General features: G+C 47.1%; 1 long non-coding RNA gene across 2 annotated transcripts; it reads right to left on the bottom strand.

The window, feature by feature from the left end:
* Positions 1-12,578: 12,578 nt before the first annotated feature.
* On the bottom strand, positions 12,579-15,358 carry LOC102549288 (uncharacterized). 2 transcript variants are annotated; one of them, XR_594210.4, is made up of 2 exons: positions 14,505-15,358; positions 12,579-12,968 (listed from the first exon to the last, which is right to left on the bottom strand). It is a non-coding gene; the product is annotated as an uncharacterized LOC102549288 (long non-coding RNA). The 2 variants fall into 2 exon arrangements; XR_005488562.2 differs by having other exon boundaries at positions 14,531-15,358.
* Between the last annotated feature and the right edge of the window lie 11,425 nt (positions 15,359-26,783).

The following is a 26,783-nucleotide window of genomic DNA, read 5'->3' as shown; positions in this document are numbered from 1 at the left end:
CAGGGCAGGATCTCACACCTCAGGGCAGGATCTCACACCTCAGGGCAGGAACTGAAGCAGAACCCACGGAGGGACGCTGCTTCCCACTTGCTTCCTTTGGCTCTCTCAGCTCAGCCTACTTTCTTATATGACCCAGGACCATCCCCCCAGGAGCCACACCGCCCACAGTGACCTGGGCACTCTGACATCAATCGTTAATTAAGAAAACGCCCACAGACTTGCCCTCCATTCTGATGGAGGCAGTTTCCCAACTGAGGTTCCCTCATCTCAGACGATCCTTGCTTGAGCCACGTTGGCACAAACACACAATATCCAGCACACAGTCCATGACGGGGAGCTCACACAACTGAATATACTGGGGTCGTAAGATTTTGGCAATGCAGTTGGGCCTGGTGGCGCCCGCCTTTAGTCCCAGCCCTAGGGGGGGCAGAGGTAGGCCAATCTCTGAGTCAAGGTCAGCCTGGTCTACAGAGTGAGTTCCAGACCAACCAGGGCTACACAGAGAAACCATGTGTCAAAAAAATAAATAAATAAAATAAACAGACAAGAGACAGACAGACAATGGTAACTTTTCTGAATATTTAACAATCAAACATGAATTCAAAGTCAAAGGCAGGCTGAGCCTGAGGTTTCCTTAGGAGCATCCACCTGTGCTGTGTCACATGACACCACAGCAGCCTTGGTTGGAATACACGACACGTGCACTTTATGCCTGTGTGTGCCATCATGCCGGGCAATGCCAGCAAGTGGTGGCTGAAGTGAGGTGGGTGGCGGGCGTGGCAGTGCACACTGTAACACCCCCATGCCCTGTGCTCCCTCCCATCCCCCTCCCTGCTTGAGCTCACACTCAGGAGACAGAAACAAAATGGTTGAAGACACTGTACTGTTCCCAAGGCAAAGCCCATTGAGTGGTTCTTTAATGAAACTCAAGTCAGCGACTGAAACGACAATTCTTTTTTTTTTTTTTTTTTTTTTTCGGAGCTGGGGACCAAACCCAGGGCCTTGCGCTTCCTAGGTAAGCGCTCTACCACTGAGCTAAATCCCCAGCCCCTGAAACGACAATTCTTGAAAACAAACACTTGGACACGATGCAGTCGGAAGATGCGCTGATCTCATTGGTACTCCCATGCTGAGGAGAGGCAGTAAGGACACCACAGTTTATAATGTATGACACCCTCACACCTGAGTTGAGGCTGGCCAGACGGCTCAGCGGCAAATCAATAGCCTTGCAACCATTAAGACCTCAGTTTGATCTCCAGAGCTTACGTGAAGATGCTGGGTGTGTGGATTTCATGTTCGTAACCCCAGCTCTGAGAGTTAGATACAAGAGAACACCTCGGACTCCCTGGCCAGGCAGCATAGCCTGATTCCTGATCTCTAGGCTGTAGCAGTTTAACTGCAAATGTCCCCCACAGGCTGGGATGCTTGACTGCTTGGTCGCCAGTTGGCGATGCTGTTTGAGGAGGTTTGCAGGGTGCACCCTTCGTGGAGGAAGTAAAGCCTCCAGATGTGGGCTTTGAGGGTTTAAAGATGTCATGCCACCCGCAGATCCCGGCCCGCAGCAGCTCTCTGCTCCCAAACCCCATGGGAGAGAGACCTCACCGCCTGATCAGGTGGGCACTCCTGAGGCTGCAGAGCGGAGGAGACCACCAACACTGCCCACCCCTGCCCACATCCCTGGCCCAAGAGGCAACTGTATAAGGCCTCTGGGTTCCCGTAGGGGAGGGCCCAGGAGCGGCAGGACCCCTGCGCCTGAGACACCGCCGGAACCTGAAGGAAACAGACCGGATAAACAGTTCTCTGCACCCAAATCCCGTGGGAGGGAGAGCTGAACCTTCAGAGAGGCAGACACGCCTGGGAAACCAGAAGAGACTGCACTCTGTGCACATCCAGACGCCAGAGGAAAACACCAAACGTCATCTGGAACCCTGGTGCACGGAGGCTCCCGGAAAGAGCGGCGCAGATCTTCCCAGTTGCTGCCGCCGCGGAGAGGACTTAGGCAGTACCCCATGAGCAAACTTGAGCCTTGGAACCACAGGTGGGACCAACTTTTCCCCTGCAAGAAACCTGCCTGGTGAACTCAAGATACAGGCCCACAGGAACAGCTGAAGACCTGTAGAGAGGAAAAACTACACGCCCGAAAGCAGAACACTCTGTCCCCATAACTGGCTGAAAGAAAACAGGAAAACAGGTCTACAGCACTCCTGACACACAGGCTTATAGGACAGTCTAGCCACGGTCAGAAATAGCAGAACAAAGTAACACTAGAGATAATCTGATGGCGAGAGGCAAGCGCAGGAACCCAAGCAACAGAAACCAAGACTACATGGCATCATCGGAGCCCAATTCTCCCACCAAAGCAAACACGGAATATCCAAACACACCAGAAAAACAAGATCTAGTTTCAAAATCATATTTGATCATGATGCTGGAGGACTTCAAGAAAGACATAAAGAACTCCCTTAGAGAACAAGTAGAAGCCTACAGAGAGGAATCGCAAAAATCCCTGAAAGAATTCCAGGAAAACACAATCAAACAGTTGAAGGAATTAAAAATGGAAATAGAAGCAATCAAGAAAGAACACATGGAAACAACCCTGGACATAGAAAATCAAAAGAAAAGACAAGGAGCTGTAGATACAAGCTTCACCAACAGAATACAAGAGATGGAAGAGAGAATCTCAGGAGCAGAAGATTCCATAGAAATCATTGACTCAACTGTCAAAGATAATGTAAAGCAGAAAAAGCTACTGGTCCAAAACATACAGGAAATCCAGGACTCAATAAGAAGATCAAACCTAAGGATAATAGGTATAGAAGAGAGTGAAGACTCCCAGCTCAAAGGACCAGTAAATATCTTCAACAAAATCATAGAAGAAAACTTCCCTAACCTAAAAAAAGAGATACCCATAGGCATACAAGAAGCCTACAGAACTCCAAATAGATTGGACCAGAAAAGAAACACCTCCCGTCACATAATTGTCAAAACACCAAACGCACAAAATAAAGAAAGAATATTAAAAGCAGTAAGGGAAAAAGGTCAAGTAACATATAAAGGCAGACCTATCAGAATCACACCAGACTTTTCGCCAGAAACTATGAAGGCCAGAAGATCCTGGACAGATGTCATACAGACCCTAAGAGAACACAAATGCCAGCCCAGGTTACTGTATCCTGCAAAACTCTCAATTAACATAGATGGAGAAACAAAGATATTCCATGACAAAACCAAATTTACACAATATCTTTCTACAAATCCAGCACTACAAAGGATAATAAAGGGTAAAGCCCAACATAAGGAGGCAAGCTATACCCTAGAAGAAGCAAGAAACTAATCATCTTGGCAACAAAACAAAGAGAAGAAAAGCACACAAACATAACCTCACATCCAAATATGAATATAACAGGAAGCAATAATCACTATTCCTTAATATCTCTCAACATCAATGGCCTCAACTCCCCAATAAAAAGACATAGATTAACAAACTGGATAGGCAATGAGGACCCTGCATTCTGCTGCCTACAGGAAACACACCTCAGAGACAAAGACAGACACTACCTCAGAGTGAAAGGCTGGAAAACAACTTTCCAAGCAAATGGTCAGAAGAAGCAAGCTGGAGTAGCCATTCTAATATCAAATAAAATCAATTTTCAATTAAAAGCCATCAAAAAAGATAAGGAAGGACACTTCATATTCATCAAAGGAAAAAATCCACCAAGATGAACTCTCAATCCTCATCTTCGGTTGGTTTATATACAAGTGTGCAATTTCTAGGCTTGAAAGCAAAATGATGCTATCTGGTGCTGGATAGAGGAGCCTTATTTTTTATTATGGCAGCTTGCTATTTTTGTAACATGGTGATTTGGTTGAACACAATAAAGTACAGTAGTAACTGATCTCCCCTTCTTCCTGGATGAGTGAGGAGATGATTAAATGTTGATGTCAGCATCCTTGAGCATATTCAGATGAGCTTCTGCTTCTGTTGAAAAGGATGCTGTGTTTGATTGTGGTCCGAAGCTTTGAAGCACTACTTGGCATCTCCTTCCTTGGAGGTCTCACTGTTTAAACATAACAGATTTGATAGCTTGTTGGTAAGGTGAGGTCCAGCTTGTCTCCACTAGGTCATCTTCATGTGAATCCGGTGGTTATACGGTTTTGTTCTAGGGCTATTTCATTTTTTTAATAACGGTTTTAGCTGACATTCATGGAGAGAATGAATCCTTAGAAGTGTGCCACTAGTGAAAGGAAATCCTGTCTAGAGTATGTTTCTTTACAAAGCTGTGTCACACCATCCTTTGGGCCCTCTGCTGGAAAAGTAGAATCAAGTCTCAAATAATGCCTTTTAAATTGTATCCTCTAGTATTATAGATGTAGGACAGTACTGTATCATATCTCTGTGGATGTAAAATAGCTTGTAACTGCTTTATGATACGTAGTAGTGACCATGCTTTATCAGAGCTGTTTTTAATGATGTTGCTCAGAATGTTTTCTTTCCAGATGATGATTGAGAAGCTAATTTTAAAAAAAAAATGGTGCCAGGTACCACAAAAAAAAAAAAAAAAAAAAAAAAGATGTCATGCTAGCTGCAGATTGCTCTCCCTGCTTCGTGCCTGGGTTAAAATGTGAGCTGCTTCAGCCACCAAACCTGTCACTTGTGGCCACACCTCTACCAACAAGGACTCTTGTCTCTCTAGGGCCATGAGCCAAAATAAACTCTTCCTCCCTTAGGTTTTCTTGGACCATGGTGTTTTTATCAGAACAACAAAAAAGTAACTCATGCAAGGCCAAGGAGAGCCCTGCCTCAGGGGACATGGGTGACATTCCTGAGGACGATACTCACGATTGTCCTTGGACCTCCACGTGCACACACTCACATGTGCACACACACATGTGCACATGCCCATGAATGCACACAAGCATTAAAGGAAGGAGAAAGCACATGTGCCGGGCCAGTTAGAACTCTTCCAACCGTGGCCACAACAAATATTCTTTTATCCTCTGACTGGAGATGACTACGTTTGTACTCTTAAAAGACAGAGATGCCCGGGGAGTGGAGAAAGGGTTGGGGTTGGGGGCGGGGGAAGGAAAGAGAACAGTGTGGGGGACAGGGTATCTCTTGGGGGTGAGACTGCAGGAACTCCAGTGTACACAGATACAGTCAGGGGCCATGCTGCCATCTACCTGGATGGGTTCTGGCTGAGTCACAAGCACTGAGGTGAGGCTCAGCACTTTGGATTCCTGGGTTTGTCTCGGCAGGAGATGGCAGAGGCCACCTGCTCTCTCCAAGCAGAACAAGTGCGGCCAACAAGGCAGGTTGCTCTGCGGGCGGGGACATGTGCTCTGCGGGTGTCCTCCAGGCCTTGATTTGTTTCTCCCATCCAAGGTGTGCCAAGCACATGTGGGTGTGTGCACCTGTGAGTGTGTGCATGTGTGAGTGTGTGCACGTGTGAGTTTGTTTCTCCCACCCAATTGTGCCCAGCTGGCTGCGTGCACTGCACGTAAAGAACTCGGAGAAAGGGCAGTGTGAGCTCTCTGCTGTGTCAACAGAGCCGTGAGGACTCCACTGGCTGAGAGACGGAAAGATCAATAGACTATTTAAATGTAATGTTGGCTGCCGAGTGCTGGCAGAAGGGCATTCCAAGGAGGATTGTGGGGGTCTTAAAGGATGTCATGCCCGGCTCCCAGAAGAGCACTCAAGGGAGGAAACATCTAAAACACTCAGGTGTTTCCACATGGTCTTTCCTCTAGGTCTCAGCCACCCTCTCCTCAAACACCATCTAATCCTTGCCCAACCCAACACCAGCAGTAGCTCACAGGTCGTTCCTAGTGACCCTTTGCCAGCTTTTTTCTGTACTGATGACCCCCCACACACATAAGGCACATTAAACACTGTCCACAAAAGTTAGCTGCAACGTCACTGCACCCCATGTGTGTGTGTCTGTTGTGTGCGTATTTATGCATGGTCTTGCATGTGTGCGGCTGCACTCATGTGAGAGCACGGGAGCATGCAGAGACCAAGGTTCAGTCAGGAATCCCCCTCCTTTGCTTTCCACCTTATTCGTCCAGGAGCTCTCAATCAAGCCCAGAGCTCACCAATCAGCTCACAGTCAGCTCTGGATCCGTCTCAGCCACCTGACTCTAGCATTACATGCAGGCCGCCTCTGCAACTCCACAACATGGGCTCTGGGATACAAAGCCCCATCCTTAGCCTTGCTGATCAAGGCAAGGATTTAACCATTGAGCTCCCTCCCAGTCCCACTCTACATTTGAGGAAACTTGTGCTTGACAAAGGGACACGTGACTAGGGAGTAGCCAGTCTAAGGGTCTATTTTTTTTCTTCTTTAAGTTTTTTCTTCCCTTGTATTTAAATAGAAACCCGGTTTATATCTTTATGGATTTTATGTGAATTATATACACTGAATTCTTGTTAGTCTTTCTTGCTTTCTGCTGGGTCGCTGAAACTCTTTTCTACTTTTATCCTTGTTTGTTGCAGATATTTGTCCGTTTTCATTGATATGGGAGATGGTAACGTCCATCCTGAACATCATCCTCAAACAACTAGTTCTACAGCACCTCTGGCATCTCTAGCCAATTACAATCGTTTAATGACATATGGGAGTGGCGCAGTGCCCATGGAGACCAGAAGAGGGCGCTGGCTTCCCCGGGAGCTGGAAACACAGCCACTCAGTGCGGAGGCTGGAACCTAGCTCAGGCATCATCCCTCTGATGGTTATCAGTACCAGTTACCCACTGGCATCACGAAGCTTGAAAATGGGAGAGTGGTGAAGCAGACACAGCAGAGAACTGTGCTCTGCCAATCCCTGGGGTCCATGAGAGGAGCTGTGACCCACAGCAGAGTTAAACGCCCGAGACCACGGACAGCGCCCTCAAAGCCCCCGGGGAACAGGAGTTCCATGGGTCCCAGGGCCTCCCAGGCTTTCACGTCTCTATTAGCATCCTGCATTCTTCTCTTTCCCTTTTTCTTCAAGGAGTTTTCTTTTCCTTCTTCCGTGTAGTCTGAGTATATGTCTTTAACTGAGGTCAAATCTTTCTACAGAGTAAGCTAGTTTCACAAGGTGGCTGATCCTACACTCAGCGTCTTCTAAGCTCACCCTTTCCTATCTTCACAAAGAGACAGCTTGGAGAGTAGGGAGGGACCTGGTTCTAGAACGTTCTGGCACAGGAAGAGTCAGTGAGTGAATCCAGCTCTTTGTACCCTTTGAGGAACTCAGGGGCTTGTCTCCAACCGCTGACCAGGAGGGATCTGCTTTCAAAGGAACATTCAGGATTCTCCTTGGAGTTCCAATGTCAGACTTGTTTCCTTTTTTAACACTTATTTCAGAGGCCCCCGGGGGTTGGCACACGTGGAGTTCTTGGGACAACTTTCCCCTTCTACTGTGTGTCCCAGTAATCAAACCCAGACCATCAAGCTTGGCAGTAGACGTCTTTACCCACTGACCAATCTCATCAGCCCTTGACTGTCCAATTGTCACTGTGTAATCCCAGCAGGAGAACGTCAGAAGGCTGACCATGACTCGAGTGCCTCTGTGGCCACACTGCCACACTTACACGAAGGCAGAAAACACATGGCTGTCTTGTCTGTGTGGACAAAGACAGCTGGCCAGGTCCCCTCTGCCTCTGCCAAAATGTGCTGTCAGAATGGTCTTTGGGCAGAAGAGCGCCTTACGTAGCTGGTGTAGAAATGTAAGATGGCCTAGGCTCTCGGCCAGGATACACTGGAGGTGTTGATAATGGTGCGGGATCTCCTGTGCTGCTCTCTGTAAGCAGGGATCCTGCCAGTTTAGGAACAGGCCACATGCCACATGCCACACCACAATTCACACTGCATTTGGGGCTCTAACCATTGGTCTACAACAGACCATAAGGCTAGTGTCTTATTTACTAACGGCTGCCTTTGGCCATTACTGCTGCCACATTGAGATCGGTTTGCAAAGACATGGTTGACTTAGCTTGTGATACGGTTCACTACAAAAAAAAAAAAAAAAAACCCTGACTTAAAGAGACTCTTAGAGATGGATAGATGGCTCAAGAATTAAGAGCACTATTCTTCCAAAGGTCCTGAGTTGGGCTGAGTTCAGTGGGCAATGCCTGTATCAGGGGACTCACAGACACCTCTGATACCCCTGGACTCATAAATTCACATATACTACACACACACACACACACACAGAGAGAGAGAGAGAGAGAGAGACAGACAGACAGACAGACAGACAGACAGACAGAGACAGACAGACAGAGACAGAGTCAAAGAGACAGAGAGAGAAACAGAGAATTTTAAAAACAAAATAAAAATTTAAAAAAAGAAATCTTTTAATTAAATCTCCACTGATTTTGTTTCTTTGGAGACATGGTCTAGTGTAGTCCAGGCTGACTTTGAATTCCAATCCTCCTGCCTCCACTTCCCCGCTGGAATTTACACTGGTTTTACACTGTGCCTGCTTCATCCTTCTGATCAAGTCCCCACTCCTGCTCACACAGCCATTCACAGCAGCCTCCCACAGTACCTCTCAGTCTATCACACTCTGAATTGGATACTGTGTATCCCTTCAAAGAGCTCTCAAGGATGGGCTAGCCGGCTGGGGTGGCCAAGAGTGGCCTTCGGCGCCTTCCTGCTTCACGGAGAATTTGTCCTAGGAATGTCAGGCCTGTGTGGGACTACACCAAAGAAACGACAGTGTGAGAAGTAGAAATGAAATTAGAGCTATATCCTTCCTTCCGTCTTTATCTTCATGACTGGTCAAGACATGGTGCTGGCCCCCTGCTTAGCTAGATTCCCAAGAAGTCAAATCCCACCCCTTGAGATCACTCGGCAGAGTACTGAACCAAGACCATACAGCATCTTTCAGCCATTCTAATGAGGCACACTATTCCTCTTGACACACTATTCCTGGCCTGGGTAGACCAGTTATCCTTCTCATTGTGGGTGGGGAGCATGACTCCATCCCCAGATCTCTGGACAGCTTGTTCTTGACCGAGCTGACTGAAGATGGACATTAGAACCCAGCATGGAGTTGGGCAGGGTGGAAAGACAATCTGCGTTTGTGATCCTGGAAGGCTTCTCCACTCCAGAAGGTTCCAGAAGCCAGTCATGGTGGTGCTCATATATGAGCCCCAGGGCTCAGAGTTAAAGGTTGTTACAGCCGTGAATTCATGATCAATGTGGGCTACATAGACAGAACCTGGCTCAGAATAAGAGCCTATGCTTACATCCTGGGATATGTAGTCACCTGCAAAAGGACCTCTTTGTCGTCCTGGGGTTATTGAAGGCCTCTTCTGAGGGGAACATGGAGAATCAGAAACAATGCATAAGAGTTAGAGATCTCAGGTCCACCAGATGCCCAGCCAGACTTTCCTTCCTGTGTGATTGCCTGCCAGGCATGACCCTTTTCTTAAGTCTGCACATAACTCATGCTACCTCTTGCTGCACACGGTACCCTGAGGCAGATGCTCCTTGTCCTCAGTGTGAACATGCAAATGTGTCAAGATGGAGAACAGAACAGTTGTAACTCTCCTGAGAACATAAGGCTGCCTGAACAAACACTGTCCAAGGACTTATGCTGCATCTCCGGGACACAGAGACACAGGGGGATGCAGGCACACACAGGGATGCAGGCACACACAGGGATGCGGGCACACACAGGGATGGAGGCACACACAGGGACACAGGGACACACAGGGATGCAGGCACACACAGGGATGGAGGCACACACAGGGACGTGGGCACATACAGGGATGCAGGCGCACACAGGGATGCGGGCACACACAGGGATGCGGGCACACACAGGGATGCGGGCACACACAGGGCTGGGGGCACATACAGGATGCGGGCACACACAGGATGCAGGCACACACAGAGATGCAGGCACACACAGGGATGCGGGCACACACAGGGATGGAGGCACACACAGGGACGCGAGCACACACAGGATGCAGGCACACACAGGATTCAGGCACACACAGGATGCAGGCACACACAGGATTCAGGCACACACAGGATGCGGGCACACACAGGATTCAGGCACACAGGGAGAGGCTGGAGACAAGGCTGTTGTGGTAGGCAGTGCTGCCACAGAATGTGGTCATAAAAGGAAGCAACAGTGGTAAAAAAATGAATCAGTTTATTTCCTTGATTTGAACTCTTTCACAGCTCGACAGTTGTGAAAGTCACAATGTGTGACAGTCACTGTTAGACAAACAAAATTACTAAAGTTTCATTAGGAAACTCAGCCATGGCTGTACATAATGTCATCACTTTGACTAGGCTGTGTGCATCATCACACCTACAGGATATTGAGAATAACTTCAGGGAAGTCTCCATGACTTAGCAATGGGGCAAAAATTCATTGTGTGGAGGCTCAAGAGATGGGTCGGTCCATAAAGCACCTGACATACAGAGTTTGGGTCCCAGGAATCCATGTAAAGGTTGGGAAAGGCAGTATGTATCTGTGCTGTGGGCTGCAGGCATTTAATATGTTCTCTTCCTGTTGTTGCTTGACAGAAATGTAGAGGGAAATCCAAAGGGGCTCAATTATATTCTTCAGGTACTAGGAAAACGCTTCAAGCTTGTTTGAACATAATGGGTTTGCTTCTTATTCCTAGAGTGTTTTCTCCTTTGGGATATGCTGTGCTGTCCCAAAACCATTTACACTCAACATCAGTAAGAAAACCTTAAGTCAATTCTCCTTTTTTTTCTAGAATATATTCTTTTTTATTTTATGTGTGTGTTTCCTCTATGTATGGCGTATGACACATGCATGCAGTACCCACAGAGGCCAGAAAATGGCGGCAGATCCCTAGGACTGAAGTTACAGACTGGGCCACCAGGTCACTGCTGGGAATCAAACCCAGGTCCAGTGCTCTTAACCACTGAGCGACCTTTCCAGACCCAGGCCTCTTCTTTAAGTTGGTCTGTAGTTTATGAATTTGTGTCAGGTAAATTGACTAGATGCCGTTGGTTTTGAGTCTGGATTAATGAAATATTTATATTTGCCATGAGTACATAGTAACACTCAAAGGATGTATAAGCTCTGAGGTGTACATTCGCAACGGAGAGTTGTTAGCCTGTGACAGTCGCCATCTTTAATCAGTCCTGTTTAATTCACAATGTGCTACAAAAGTCTGAGGTCTCTCAAAGGGCTGAGCATAAAGGATTCCTAGAGATTTTGGTAAGTATGGGTAGAAATAATTCTAACAAGGTCTCTAGTCCATTTGTGGTGAAATGGTTAAATTGTGAATTGATTTTAAAAAATACGAAAGAAAATTAACACGTGTGGGTGGACAGACTGTGCTGTACCACCGTGCTGTGCAGAGAGTCACACAGAACTGTGTGTCAGCATTTATTAAAAGTAGCAGAGCCTTTCACTGCTATCCACTCCTCTGAAGAGGAGAAAGTCCTGTTCAGTTCTAGAAAGCCTAACATTCTGCAGGTAAGACACTGTCCTGTGCCATGTGCCCTGTGCCATGCGCCTCCGTTTCCTCAAGGAGGAGCTGTCAGGTGGCTCAGGGGTGAAGGCGCTTGCCCTCAAACCTCACCACTGACTTCAATCCTGAGACTCACAAAGGAGAAAGCCAACTATGAAAGCCTCCACTTGCAAGCCATGGCATGTACACCCAGACAGACAGACAGATATTAATTTAAAATATAATTTAAGAGATCAAATCATAGCCAGAATGGTGTTGAGGGTCAAGTGAAATTAAACGACAGGGTAATAGGTGTGTACATGGAGATTAAAGAGTCACAGTCCATGCGGCTATGGAGATGGATCAATGCATAAGGCACTTGCTGCACAAGCATGGGGGGTGTCCCCAGCACCTACAAAAAATCTGGACAGGACCTAGCACCCCTGGAACCCCAGCACTGGGGATTGGAGACAACAGACCCCAGAACTCAATGGCCAGTTAATATGGCCAATGTATCTCCAGGTACACTGAGGCACCCATCCAGAAATCTAAGATGGGTCCAACAAGATGGCTCTGTGAATAAAGCCACCAAGATGGATGCCTTCAGTTCCACCCCTGGGACCCACAGAGAGGAAGGAAAAAACCAAGCAACACTCACAATTGTCCTTTACAGGACAGGTAAATGCTTCAACCTGTACAAGACACTTAATGCCTGCTGTCTCTTTACCAAACCGGAAAATGTTTGAAAGACACCAACACTGGATATCAATGGTCAACTGTCCTCTCACAAAGACACTTCTTATGCTGGGGATCTCGAGTCAACTACAAATGCATTCCGGAGAGAGATACGAAGTCAAAGACTGAAGCATTTCACGTAGAATGTGAGGCAGGATGAAAGCAGACGGAGATTTTGAAAGAGAATAAACATTTGCTGACAGTTTTCTTATGTTAAGCCCTCAGTCCCGCATCACCACAAATGTCTTCACAGTAAACAACTTGAAGTCAAAGAGAAGGAAAATCAGTTTGCCAGCCTCCCAGGACTGGATCCCAGCAGGTCTAAACCATTCCTTCCCAAGCCATTCCTTCCCTGGCGTCTCTCAAACTGAAGCACCGAGAGAGCCCGGAGGACAAAACCCACCCAAGCTGTCCATAGGGGCTGTCAGCAAACATTCGCCTTTAATATTTTGTTCTTTGCTTCCTGTGGGAAAGCTTGACTTAGAATTACTAATATCAAACAACTACTTCTGGGATTACAAGAGTTAACTCGACAGTCAGCAAATATTCGAAAGTCACCAGTACAACTGCCATCTCAAGTGTCCTTTTTGTGACATGGTCTCAAACAACCGGGGCTGTGTGTCTGGACTTCGCTTGCCTGAGTCATGTGAAGAGAAGCCAGAACACGGTGTGTTCTGTGGTCCTTGGGTTGTCTGTGGCAGCTGCAGCTGAGAACGCGTTATTGGCCTGGTATTTCCATTTGTGAAGAAATCTAGTTATAAGCACTCAGGAGTTTCCCAACTTGTCAATAGTCCCCAATCTCAGAAACACAACTGCAGAGAGACCAGAATTTGACAAGCAATCAATTCAGATAAACAGGTTTACTCGGTAATGAGGCAAATCTATGAGAAGAAATGTCAGTAAGAAGTGACACTTCAGATCATGAGGGGCTCTGCCTCAAACATTTCTCTCAAAAAGCAAGTTTTTCTCCTCTTCCACTGTGTATGTATAAGTGTGTATATGTGAGTGTATGAAGTATGTATACATGTGTGGCCATGTGTTTACATGTGTGTATGTGTGCATTGTGAGTGTGTGCATGTGTGTGCAATGTATATGTGTGTGCATGTATGAGAGGTGTGTGTGTATGCATGTGTGTGATGTATGTGTGTGCATATGTTTGTATGTTTGTAAGGTGTATGTGTGTGTGAATGTGTGTGAGGTATGTTTATGTACATGTGTATGCATGTGTGTGAGGTGTGCTATGCATGTGTGTGAGGTGTGCTGTGCATGTGTGTGATGTATGTGTGCATGTGTTTGCATGTTTGTAAGGTGTATTATGTATGCATGTGTGTGAGATGTATAAGTGTGTACATGTGCGTGAGGTGTGTGTACATGTTTGTGAGGTATGTGTATATACATGTGAGTGTGTGCATGTGTGTGAGGTGTAAATGTGTGTGCACTGTGTGAGGTGTATGTGTGTACATGTGTTTGTACGTGTGTGTGAAGTGTGCATGTATGTGCATGTGTGTGAAGTATGTGTATGTACATGTGTGTGTGTGTGTGTGTGTGTAAGGTGTGTGTGTGTAGAGGCCTGAACTCTGGTATTGCTCCTCAGTGTACAATCACCTTGTTTGTTTGTTTGTTGGTTTTTAAGTGAGCTCTCTCTCTGGCCTAGAACTCATCAAGGCTGGTCTGTGAGCATCAGGGACATGCCTGCCTCTGCCTCCCAGAGCCGGGATTACAAGCATACAGCACTACTCTTAGATTTTGTACATGAGTTCTATGCTCTCTCTGGCCCCTCTGAGTGACTTTTTCCTGTCTGTTTACTCCAAACAGCCATGTGGAGGTTTGAATGAGGACAGTTTCCATGGGCTCATTCATATATTTGAATATTTAGTCCCCCAGTTGGTGAAACAAGCAGGAATTTATTTTGCACAGTCCCAAAAGGCAAGGAGTCTAAAACGCTTGCCACCGGCCTCCTGCAAAGGCCGTTCTGCTTTGCCACACAGAGTGGAGAGTATCATTCAGCAGACTTATTACTGTGCCCCCACGCACACCCTGAAGGGCTAGGTGTGGCCTTGTTGGAGGAGGTGTGTCTTAAGGGGTGGCCTTTTGAGGTTTTAAAAGAATAGCATCCTTCCCAGTTAGTTCTCTCTGCCTCATGCCTGTGTCTCAGCTCCTGCTCCGGCGCCATGCCAGCCTGCCTACTGCCATGCTTCTGCTATGACGGTGATGGACTCACCCTCTAGAATCGTACGCCTCAAATAAACTCTCCATTGTATAAGTTGCCTTGGTCATGGCGCGTTATCCCAGCAATAGAACAGGAGTGACAATATGAGGGGTCGCTTACAGGAGCATGCGCTACTCACAGAGAGCTACATCGCTGAACACCCACCCCAGCATGGGTGATGACTCCGGAAAGCTGAACCCCGGAGCTCACTGCCTGACTTGAAGGCAGCTAAGTAGACTGGGAGACCCGAGCTGGACCGCTGTTCTCTCCAGCAGGTGTTTGCTGCTGCCCTAATTCTGTGGGCAGGGCGCTAGAGAATTTTACTTCACCTTCCTTCAACTCAGGTAGCTTCTCAGTTCTCAAAGGACCCCGTCGTTCCCCTGGGAGCAACTTTCCAGTTTCAAGGAAATGGCTACACAGCCATCCCCTTGTTCTTTATAAAATATCCAATCTCAGGTATTCTCTTACAGACAGAGAAGGCTATAGGCGAGGAGAGCCTCCCTGTCCTTCCTCAGAGCTGGTACTCAAGGTTAACGGAAGGAGGGTGAGTCTAGAGCTGGTGCTCAGGTCACGTGGTCCCATCCACTCATCCCGCTGTGCGTGCGCATTCTCAGCCCCATTTCCCAGCATCAGTGCTGGCCGCAGCAATTCTTCCTCTGCTTCCGGTAATTGCTCATAATTCTAAATTTTCTGCCGTGGCCAAGTGGTTCTTGGCAACTGTGTTTCTGCATCCCTAGCAGTTCGCACTCGCAAAAAACTAGGAACCCAGCACCGATGACTTCTCATTCCCCACAGCACTCTGGAAGAAGCAGCCATGACTACAGAGAGCCAAGAGGCCAGGAGGAGTCCCGGGCTCCTCCGCCTCTGAGGATGGATCTTAGAGGCTGGCATTCAGCTCGGAAGGCCTGCAGTGCCCTTAGCCAAAGTTCCTTTCAGAAGGGTGAGCTTCCCACTGGGCAACTGAACAAGCCACTCCATTGGCTGTGGAGCCAAAGTTAGCCAACTCAGCTGGGTTTAAGACAAGCTGTGCCTCCCTCCCTTAGCACCTCGTAACCCTGGGAAAACCACAGACCCTGCTCTATTATTTCTCCCTTTGTGATGACTAACTACCCGGCTACAGGGACTCAAGGAAGGGATCACAGCTTGAGGGTGCAGGGAGGGAGGGACAGGTGACACAGCATCAGGAGCAGGAGCCAGCTGCTCACATCCCTTCAGGCAGGGAGCAGAGACGACGCTGGAGCCCAGCTTGCTTCCTCCTTCACATTCAGGCCAAGACCCTCATCCATGGGACAGGGCCACATACATGCAGGTTTGCCCAAAAGAAAGTCATTAAAACTGCCTGTTTTGGGCTGGAGAGATGTCTCAGCGGTTAAGAGCACTGACTGCTCTTCCAGAGGCCCCGAGTTCAAATCCCAGCAACCACATGGTAGCTCACAACCATCTGTAATGGGATCTGATGCCCTCTTCTGGTGCGTCTGAAGACAGCTACAGTGTATCTATATATAATAAGTAAATAAATCTTTTAAAAAAGAGAGAAAGAAACACGGGAGATGATGCCTAAGGAACAACACCTGAGGCTGGCCTGTAACCTCCAGCCAAGCACACATGTCCACCTGCACTTGAGTTTGCACACATAGACACACAAGAACTGACAGATATTTCCCACCCTTATAGATTTCCAGTACAAATTCTTCAGCTGAGGGCAATGAACCCAACCCCAGCAACACAAGTAGACACTGTAGAGATGGAAGGCCTAACTCCATGGATAAAATACTCACGTGGCATGTATGAATCCTACAACACTTAAAAATTTGATTCTTTTTTTCTTCTAGTCAATGTGTAAAGTTAGGTAAATTAAACCAGAGTTATAGATATTGATCAGTGAATTCATGCATAAGTAGTCATCATCCCTAGGAAATTAAAAATAGATATTACACACACATACACACACACATACGCATATACGTTTGAGTAGCGAGAACTCTAATAGAAAAGGGAGGCTTTTGTTTTACTCTGTTTTGTTTCGTTTGTGGTTTTGTGGTGCTGGGGATTGAACCTCTGCCCCCTTGTGTGCTAGGACAACTGTTCTGCCACTGAGCCGTCTTCCTAGCCCCTTTGTTTGTGTTTGTTTTGAGACACGGTTCATGTAACCCAGGCTTACTTTGAACTCTCAGTGTGGCCAAGGATAACCACGAACTCTGAATCTTCCTGCCTTCACCTCCTGAGCCCTGGGCTCATAGGCCAGGGCCACCACCCTGCACGTGGGGGATTCGTGCCCTTGGAGGAAGCTCTGAGCTGAATCTTTTGCAGGAGCCGTGCTCAGCGCACACAAACAAACATAAAGCCAGCAGGTAAAGTCAAGCCTCAGAAACATCCCAAGTGGGCTGTGCTTCCACTCAGGGTAATCACTGCTGATTTCTTCCATGTCGGAAGGCTGGGAGCTCCCTACGTCCCCAGTGTGAGCCTGAGGAGTTGCTCATGGCTGAGTACCACTGACTGGGGAATCAGACTTCATCTGACGGTAACCATGCAACAGAGCGTGCCCAACCCTGTGTATGCCTCTGTGGGAAATTAAGACAGGAACCACACATGATTCTCGCTCTCCTCTCCAACCTCAGTCTAAATGGAGAGAAGAGGACACACAAAAATCTTTGATTTACTTGACAAGGGGGTCTGCCACCATCCAAACAAAACTCTAGAAGCCCAAGGAGAACCACTATTTCAGACTCAAAACAGTGAAAGAATGACTCCCCCAAGTTATCCTCAGACGCCCACACCTCCACACATGAACTGCTGCCTCCAAGTGCATGCATACCTGCCTACATACATATCTACATGCGTGCATACCTGCATACATACATGCATGTCTATATGCATGCATACCTGCCACATATATATCTACATGCGTGCATACCTGCATACATACATACATATATGTCTACATGCATGCACACCTGCCACATACATATAGACATGCATGCATACCTTCCACATACATATCTACATGCATGCATACCTGCCTACATACATATCTACATGCATGCATACCTGCCTACATACATATCTATATGCATGCATACCTGCCACATACATATCTACATGCATGCACACCTGCATACATACATATCTATATCTACATGCATACATACCTGCCTACATACATATAGACATGCATGCATACCTGCCACATACATATCTACATGCATGCATACCTGCCTACATATATATCTACATGCATGCATACCTGCCACATACATATCTCCATGCATACATATCTGCTTACATACATATCTAATGCATGCATACATATTTACATACACGTATATCTGCATCTGTACGTATAGGCATGTATGCATGGAATATTTTTTAATGGGAAAAAATAAAAGTAGTGGAGACAGAGAGGCTCTTTCTTCCTAAAATGGCCACTTGCAGGGAGTCTCTGGAAGCTGTAGTCCTACTGTGCTCCCTCTCCCTTTGACTCTCCAGGCAGGAAATCTCACTCTTTCCACAAGGTTTGCATAACACCTCCTGGCATATCCTCTCCTTCATATCTTCCTGCAAATCAAGACCTCCTGGAGTCAGAGCCAAGCTCGTGAAAGAGCTCAAAGCTATAGTTGCCTGCAAAACACGCTCATCTGCAGTCCTGGGCTTTGGCAAGAAATAGCGGAGTTAGCACAGCACCAGCTGTCCACGTGTTCTGAAAGTGGATTAACCACACTGCAGGCCTGTTCTGCTGACCTCAGGATTTCCTTTTGTCTTTCTGCCCAGCAGGTTCCAGGGCTCACAAAGATGCTGGCAGGATGCTGAGCGCACAGAGTGAGGCCTGGGAAGCCAAGTGGATTCTGGGTGGGCTACAAAGAGACTTAGGCTTGGAGACATTGGGTGGCCCCCTCACCTCCCCTTGGTAATCGTGCGCTGTCCAACCCCAGGCAGGAGGGAACCTGCCGCAGAAGGGAACACACCCAATGTAATAATGACACTGCCTGTGAGTTTCTGGGGATTCACCGGCATCTGCCTCCCATCTATAGGAGCAGAGGAATTACTGGATTATTTTACCATGCCGGGCTTTACATGATTTCCTGGGATCCAAACTGAGGTCCTCGCACTTGCCCACAGCCCTACGGCATCAACACTGGCTTCATAACGAGGAGGTGTATTTGTTTGTTCTATTTGCCTGTTGGCCACATTCAATATTTTACAACATGCTGAGTCACTGGTATCACAAATATTTTCTTCTTTTATCGAGTCTGTTGTTACCAGGCACCAAACAATGAGAATTCAAGGTCCAAATTAACGTGAACATCCTGATCAGCAGCCCAGCTCCGGCCGCTATTTAGAGCTGGCATCACAAATGCAAGATTTGCCTGAGCCTTGGCTTCGCCTGGCTGTGTTTCTGTGCGCGGTGACCTCAGCCTTTGAGTTCAGCGTGTCTATCCTGTAGATTACAGCTCCATATTACTCTGGCATGAGAACTCTCCTGGTCTGGGGCTCTGGTCACATCTACATTGGCATGAAGCATACTTTTGCAAGCTATGCACAGCTGCTCTGTCTCATCAGCCCAAGAAAGGAAAGCAGTAAGCGCCTCCATCCCCCGTTCTGCAGGCATTTTCATCAAATCAAAGTCAAGGCGAATTCTGACTCAAAAGCGGCCTCTATGACAAAGCTCTCAAATGCCTACTGTTCCTGAAGAGGGAAAAAATCTCTCTGTATAACACGAGTATAGTGGTGGTAATTAGAAGTCAACCTTTGTCAGCCTCGGCTAAACTGAAGCCCCAGCAACACACCTAAAGTTCAGAGGGTTCGCGAGAAACGGCAACCGGCGCTGCCCTCTAGTGGCCGTTTATTTAGATGTCTTTGGAAAATAGGCTTGAAATTGAGAAAGGCTATGGAGGGTGGGGGAATGGAGATGAGGTGGGGAGGAGGGGGCAATGCAAAATGTCACAGTACTAAACCAGCTCCTAATGACTTATACCCACAGATCAGTGCGACTGTCAACCCTCATCAGAGAAGCTTCTTTTACAGTAGACGGCGGCGATTAACACCGAGGCCCATAGAACCTCCAGGTGAGGAGAGCAAGAGAGTGTTCAGCGGTATGTGTGACATCTCTGGAGCCGCTGGCTGCTGGAGAAAGGGCAGAAAGATTGTAAGAGCTGGAGGCAGGGCATAGCGACAGGGAAACAGACTCACCCGAACACAACAGGACAGCTGCACTTATGAGCCCACCACGGCTGCGGCCGTGTTCTCAAGTGTTGCACAAACCCAAGCTGACCGAACGCCAGCACGGAAAGGGGATAAGCATGAACCCCACCTCGAGGAAGGAGCTATCAGTGAATAATGGCTGCTGGGAGCGGAAGAGTCCGTTTTCTTTAAGGGTGTGGGCCCTGCTAAGTAAAAGAACCACGCTCCGGTGGGCGCACACCAGAGTATGTGAGTAGTAGCAACTGTACTTGGTGGACTAAAGGGGGGCAAAATTTGGGGTGGGGGGAAGAAGGGAAGAGGGGATGGAGAAAATGGGAGATGCTGGGGGAACAGACAGATAGAAGGGAAGTACTTCGCACAAAATTCTCAAAAACCTAAGAAGATACGAGGGAAAAAGAGAAAGTCCTACTTTTATTATTGCTTAACGAGCCATTGTTTGTGTAACTAGACAATTTTTATTCCCCTTATTGTGTGAGCTTTAGAAATCCTGAAGTCCCACTTTTCAGTTTAAATGGGAACAAAACTTGTTTGGGGCCATGCTGGATGGGCGGCAGTTTGCCTGGGTCTGTTTGGTTCTGGGTAATGTGGAAATCTAAATAGACTGATGTGGTAGAGTAGGGAGTTAAAGGAGTAGGCACAACATGGGCCTCATCCAGTCAGTGTAAAAGCTGTGACACTGTGACCATTGGACTTGAACCTGTTTATGTTCACAAGTTCACAACCTTTGTCTTAGTCAGGGTTTCCACTCCTGCACAAATGCCATGACCAAGAAGCAAGTCGGGGAGGAAAGGGTTTATTCAGCTTACACTTCCACATCGCTGTTCATCACCAAAGGAAGTCAGGACTGGAACTCAAGCAGGTCAGGAAGCAGGAGCTGATGCAGAGGCCATGGAGGGATGTTACTTACTGGCTTGCTTCCCCTGGCTTGCTCAGCTTGCTTTCTTATAGAACCCAAGATCACCAGCCCAGGGGTGGCATCACCCACAGTGGGCTGGGCCCTCCCACCCTTGATCACTAATTGAGAAAATGCCTTACAGCTGGATCTCATGGAGGCATTTCCTCAAGGAAGGCTCCTTTCTCTGTGGTAACTCCAGTCTGTGTCAAGTTGATACACAAAACCAGCCAGTACAGAGGCCAAAAGCCTCAAAAGAATTCAGGGGATGACCAGACAAGTAAAAAGCTTATAGAATAAAAATCTAAGGGGTTGGGGATTTAGCTCAGTGGTAGAGCGCTTGCCTAGGAAGCGCAAGGCCCTGGGTTCGGTCCCCAGCTCCGGGAAAAAAAAATCTAAAGATTTCAAAGAAAGAAACTGAAGAAGACATCAGAAGACGGAAAGATCTCCCACGCTCATGGGTCATAGGACTAAAATTGTGAAAACGGCCATCCCATCAAAAGCAACCCATGAATTAAATGCAATCCCCATCAAAACTGCAACATAATTCTTCACAGAACCTGAAAGGACAATTTTAAGGCTCATCTGGAAACACAAAACACCCACAATTGCTAAAACAATCCTGAATAATAGAAGAACCAGTTGAGGTACCCCTGTCTTCCATTTCAAGTTGCACTGAGAGAGCCAGGGTTGGGGCCAATCTGGGGCCAGCGGGAAAATTCCCACCACAAAACTCCAAGCACAAGGACTTTTTTTCTTCTTCCAGGAAGAAAAAAGCTGGTTTAGTTCCTGGAACAGCTACAAGTCAAACTGTCACACAAAGCTACCTGTGGCTTCCAACCCAACCCCACCTTGGGAAAGTCTTGAATGGTACACTGAGTCCCATCTGAAAGTTGTTTCCCTCCATCAAATGTGCACAGTATCCTGCCTAGTTACCATGGTGCAGATTCTGCCCCAATTGTTTGAATTCTGCCCCAATTGTCTGCAAGGTATATAACTCCCTGTTAGAGTCTGCTCAGGCTCATCTCCCCTTGAAGTGGGGGAGGGGGACCCTAATGTGTCGGAATTAAACTCCTCTTGCTTTTGCATCGATCACTGCCTCCGTGAGTCTCATTCAAGAGGTCCTGGAAGAGGTTCAACTCGGACCTCACAGCGCTATAGAGCAATAGTAATAACAGCATTGGCATAAAAACAGACACATTGATTGATGATAGCAAGTTGAAGACTCAGGTATCATCCTACATATCTATAGACACCTGGGTTTAAAAAAAAAAACCAAAAATATACACTGGAGAAAATACAGAATCTTCAACAAATTGTGCTGGTCAACCTAGATAGCTACACTCGTAGAAGAACACAGATCTTCCATATCTACAACCCTGCACAGAATTCAACTCCAAATGGACAAGGACCTGGACATAAGACCAGATGCCCTGAACCTGATTAAAGAGAAAGCTGGGATAGACTTGAACTCACTGACACAGGAGAAGACTTTCTGAATGGAACATCAGTAATAGGCACTAAGACAACAGTTAATAAATGAGACCTTATGAAGATGAACGGCTCTCGTATGGCAAAGGACACCATCATTTTGAAGAGTCTGAATGATTTAGATCAACACAACAAATGACAATGTGTGGAGGCTAGGGTGTAGGTAAGGGGACACCCATTCATTGCTGGAAGAACTGCACCTTGTATAGCCGATATGGAAAGCAGTGTGGTAGTTCCTCAGGAAACTAAAATAGATCTACGTCAAGATCCAGCTAAACCAGTCTTGGGCATCTACCCAAAGGACCTATGGCATCTTCCAGAGATAGTCACCCAACGATGTTTATAGCTCTCTATTCATAATTGCCAGAAACTGGAAACAGCCAAGATGGACATTAACTGATAAATGGATCATGAATTTATAATAAAATATAATATTATTTAGGTGTTAAAAATGAAATTATGAAGGAACCAGAAGAGAAGGCATCCTGAGTGAGGTAATCTACTGCATGTTTTCCCTTACATTTAGATTTTTCCCTTTTCCAGTGGAGATCGATCGCTGATAGCTTCTTGGTTAGGGGTGGGACTCCATGTCCACTTCCCTCTCTCCGTACTGGGTCCCATCAGTCTTGAACCTGTGCGGGTCTTAGGCACACTGCCGCAGCCTCAGTGAGTTTATCTCAGCCCTGTTATGTTTGGAAGTCACAGTTTCCTTGGAATCATCCTCACCTCTGGTTCCAACACTCTCTACGCCCTGTCTCTGTACAGCTCCCTGAGCCTGGTGGGGAGAGGTCTGATGGAGACGTCCCATCTGGGACTGAAGGTTCCGAAGCCTCTCCCTCTGCACAGTGTCCAGTTGTGGGTCTCCGTGTTAATTCCCATCTATTTTAAGAAGAAGCTTGTCTGGTGTGGGTTGGGCTTTTTGATCTATGAGCATGGCAGTATGTAATTAAGAGTCAGTTCATGCTAGAGAGATGGCTCAGTGGTAAAGAGCATGAACTGCTCTTCCTGAGGTCCTGAGTTCAAGCCCCAGCAACCACATGGTGACTCACAGCCATCTGTAATGGGATCGGATGCACTCTTATAGTGTGTGTCTGAAGACAGCTGCAGGGTACTCATATAAATAAAAATAAGTAAATCTTTTTTTAAAAGAGTCAATGTACTGCTTTCCTTTAGCAGAGTAATAGTAGATCACAGACCTAGGGAAAGTATCCTCTCGGGCTCTTGGGCACTTTAGCAGTGTCAGGAATGGGTTCCTTCTCATGGAGTGGGCCTTAAAGCCAATCAAAAAAGCTATTGGTTATTTCCGTAATGTTTGCATCACCATTGAGCCAGTATATCCTACAGGCTGGTCACAGCCCAGTGACAGGGATGACCACCTTTCTTCTCTGGTAGTCTGCAGCGCCATGAATGTCAGCTACTCTGCAGGGGTGAGGCTCCTACAGTTGGGCACCAGCTCGACTTCTCTGTGTTCAGTGACATAAATGAGTGGCATCTTCAGTTACAGAGCCTTACCATCAGGTCATGAAAAGCAGCCAATAGTCTCGGCAGTAGTGTGTGATGTTTGGGGATCTCCGTGGGACACTTTTGGGTCTAGGTTACCTCATTCAGGGTGCTTTCTTTTCTAGCTCCATCATAATTTTTATTGTTTTTAAAGATCTATTTATTTTATTTATACGAGCATACTGTAGCTGTCTTCAGACACACCAGAAGAGGGCATCGGATCCCATTACAGATGGTTGTGAGCCACCATGTGGTTGCTGGGAATTGAACTCAGGACCTCTGGAAGAACAGTCAGTGCTGTTAACCACGGAGCCATCTCTCCAGCCCCAAGTTTGCTTTTCTTAACAGCTAAATAATATTCCATTCTGTAAATGTACCCCATTTTCATTTTCCACCCACCAGCTTAGTCTGTGAGTGTTACTGGCTTCTCCACTACACCCCAGAGGAGGCCCCTTGCCCGGGAGAGAGTTGGTCAGCATAGAGAGAGCTCAGCGGTGTTCGTGATGCTCTTGTTTTTATTGGTTTTTGCTTGTTGGTTTTGATTTTCATTTTGTGAATTGATTTTAAGGAAGAGAGAACCCCCCGAGAGCTTTCAGACACTGGATCACCAACCAGGCAGCACACAGCAGCTGAGATGAGGCCCCCAACACATATACAACCGAAGACTCTGGGTCTGGGTTCAGTCAGAGACAATGCACCTACCCCTCAAGAGACTGGCGGCCCCAGGGAGTTTAGAGGTCTGGTGGGATGGGTGAGGTGGGATGGGTGGGGTGGGGACATCCTCGTGGAGATGGGGTGGGCAGGGAGGAGGTGGGATGTGGAACAGTAGGAGGGTGTACTGGGAGGGGAATAAAATCTGGACTGTCAAAATAAATAATTAATTAATTAATTAATTAAAAAAGAAAAAAAGAGAGAGGAAGTTAGGTGGGTGGGGAGGTGGGGAGGATCAGCAAGGACTTGGTGGGGAGGAAGACATGATCAAAATATATTGTATAAAAAAATATTAAAGGGCGGGAAAGAAAAGAAGCAGGGCAGAGACACTCAGTCCTCCTAAACCGTAAATGCTGGGAAGCCCCAGAAGGGGGCAGCCTTCAGCTCTTGATAAAGGTTGGGGGTTCAGCCTGCTTATCACTGAGCGGGAGGCCTATCTCTTCACTCCGCTGCCTGGAGGCCATCTTTCCGCGCACGGCCCGCCCACCCCAGCAGTCTCTGGCATTATTTTAACTACTTTGACAGCTCTTCATATCGGGTTGGGCTTGTTTTATTTTATTTTGTTTGGAAGACTGGATCCCTATCTGTCTTTTGTTTCCCTAAAATGTCATTTAATAGATTTCCCTCATGCATTTATTATGACATACCGAGTGAGAGAATATTTTTTGTCTCAGAAAAACATTTTTTGTCTTATAATGTTCTAGATGTGCTCTTTCCCAGAAACCCTTGGTTTGAAATGCAATTACAAGGTTCTCGTAAAAGAGATGGCTTTATCTCTGAAAGGTGTTAAAACGGTACACATCTGCCACCCGTAGCACTTCCCATCATTAGAAAATGGCTGGGCGTCGTTATCTCCTTTAAACTAGAATTCCATTCCCTGGGCCATGCTTCCCTCGCCCATGAAAATCATTCAGTATCAACAACGTTTCCATTTGCTTCTTCAGACACCAGGTATTTTTTACCCATTGGAGCGATTACCAGTAATTCCTCCAGTTTTATTCATGAACTTGCAGGCAAAATTCCTTCTTCGAGTCTGAAGACAGCGCGGACTACATTCACTGGTGACGAATGACATTTAAAAGTAAATCCAAGACCCTGCACTTAATTTTTAATTATCTGACATGTTTGTAAATGCCTTGGGTTTCTTTTGTTCTGTCTCCAGGAAAAGCCACGCAGGCCCGAGCCCCAGCACGCGTGCATATTAATACCCCGCAGATAGAGACATCTGCAGGTGCCTAAAGGCCACAAGGATGTCACTTCACTCCCAAAGGGACACTCAAACAACAGTGAACAGTATCCAGGGGAGACTTATGGCCTTTACGTTGTTGGCAAATGTCGCTCCAATGTGTGTCCTTTCTTAAAGGCAAAACAGCCTGGTGCTCTTCTTCTACCCGCGTTGAAGAGATGGCAGCCATTTTACATTCTATCGCGTTGTGACTTCTCCTCCATCTGCCTTCCTTCTCTCCCGCTGCCTTCCTTCGAAGAACTGAGACTGGAGCCAGGGCTCAGTGGTGAAGAACGCCGGCTTCCCTTCCAGGGGACGTGGGTTTGATTCCCAGCACCCACGTGGTGGCTCACAACCATCTGTAACCCCAGATGCAGGCCATCTAGTGCCCCCTTCTGACCTCCATGGGCACTGCACACAAGTGAAGCACAGGCGGGCGCGCCCACACAAACACACACACACGCACACGCGGGCACATACACGCCGGCAAGCTCTCATATGCATAAAATAAAATAATCTCTAAAAAAAAACTTAAAGGAATTAATCACGCCTAAATAAGACAACATGTTACCGTATGAAATCGTGATAGGGCGGACCACAGTAAACCTTGGACTTAAGTCAGTGGGGGAGGGAAATGACATCAGTACGGTCTGTGCTGATGGGCTTTGTAGCTGGGCTGAACAACATGGAAAATATTCAATTTATTCTATGGAAGCGTTCTTGGTTTTAATGAAGCACCAAATGATGCCCTGTGGGGGAAGAGAGCAGATGGTTCCCTATGTAAAGTACTTTTAAAAAAAGATTTATTTATTATATATAAGTACACTGCAACTGTCTTCAGACACACCAGAAGAGGGCATCAGATCCCATTGCAGATGGTCGTGAGCCACCATGTGGTTGCTGGGATTTGAACTCAGGACCTCTGGAAGAGCAGTCAGCGCTCTTAACCACTGAGCCATCTCTCCAGCCTGTAATGTACTTTTAAGAGCCCATGCAGATGTTCTCCATTCTTCTGTCCTCAGGGCCCTTGTGCCCTAGCACTTCTTTTAGGAACCCACATCCTACACCATTGTTCCTGCGGTCCCAAGAGAGACACCCTCCGCCGTGGCGTGCCTCATCCTCCACCCCAGATGTCTGCTTGTGGTCACGCCCTAAATTCCCATTGCCTGCCTTAGGAATCCAGGGTCACAAGAACCAATGGCAGGCTGTGCTTCCTGAAAGTAGGTATTCAGTCCCTCTGTGTGGGAGCCATGGGCTGGGGTCTTAGACTATACAAGGAAATCCTAATACCACTGGTAAAACTCATCCTGGCACCTAGGGTGGGGGACTCAGGAAGGGCTTGGCCAACTGTGGAGAGAAGAGAAGCTACTCTTCCAGAGTATCTCCAGGATGCTGAAGAA

This window comes from Rattus norvegicus, chromosome 8, assembly GCF_036323735.1.
Source record: "Rattus norvegicus strain BN/NHsdMcwi chromosome 8, GRCr8, whole genome shotgun sequence".
NCBI classification, from domain to species: domain Eukaryota; kingdom Metazoa; phylum Chordata; class Mammalia; order Rodentia; family Muridae; genus Rattus; species Rattus norvegicus.
The sequence above is the reverse complement of the archived record's forward strand: the minus strand, read 5'-3'. Positions and strand labels throughout refer to the sequence as shown.